The 239-nt window shown below is 30.5% G+C and overlaps 1 protein-coding gene across 2 annotated transcripts in view; it reads left to right on the top strand.

Annotated features, from left to right (window-relative positions):
• INTS12 (integrator complex subunit 12) overlaps positions 1-239 on the top strand; it is a 40217-nt gene that overhangs the window by 6822 nt on the left and 33156 nt on the right. The gene's annotated exons all lie outside the window — the stretch shown is intronic.

Raw genomic sequence — 239 nt, 5'->3', positions numbered from 1 at the left:
GTGCAAGTGTGCTATGTTACAATATTAGGTGCAAGTGTGCTATGTTATAATATTAGGTGCAAGTGTGCTATGTTATAATGCAAGTGTGCTATGTTATAATATTAAGTTCAAGTGTGCTATGTTATAATATTAAGTGCAAGTGTGCTATGTTATAATATTAAGTGCAAGTGTGCTATGTTATAATTAAGTGCAAGTGTGCTATGTTATAATATTAAGTGCAAGTGTGCTATGTTATAATA

Source organism: Petaurus breviceps, unplaced genomic scaffold (genome assembly GCF_028583685.1).
Source record: "Petaurus breviceps papuanus isolate PSGF00001 unplaced genomic scaffold, PetGlider_PUasm1.0 126, whole genome shotgun sequence".
In the NCBI taxonomy this organism is placed as follows: domain Eukaryota; kingdom Metazoa; phylum Chordata; class Mammalia; order Diprotodontia; family Petauridae; genus Petaurus; species Petaurus breviceps.
Note: the sequence above shows the minus strand (reverse complement) of the source record. Positions and strands in the feature narration are given on the sequence as shown.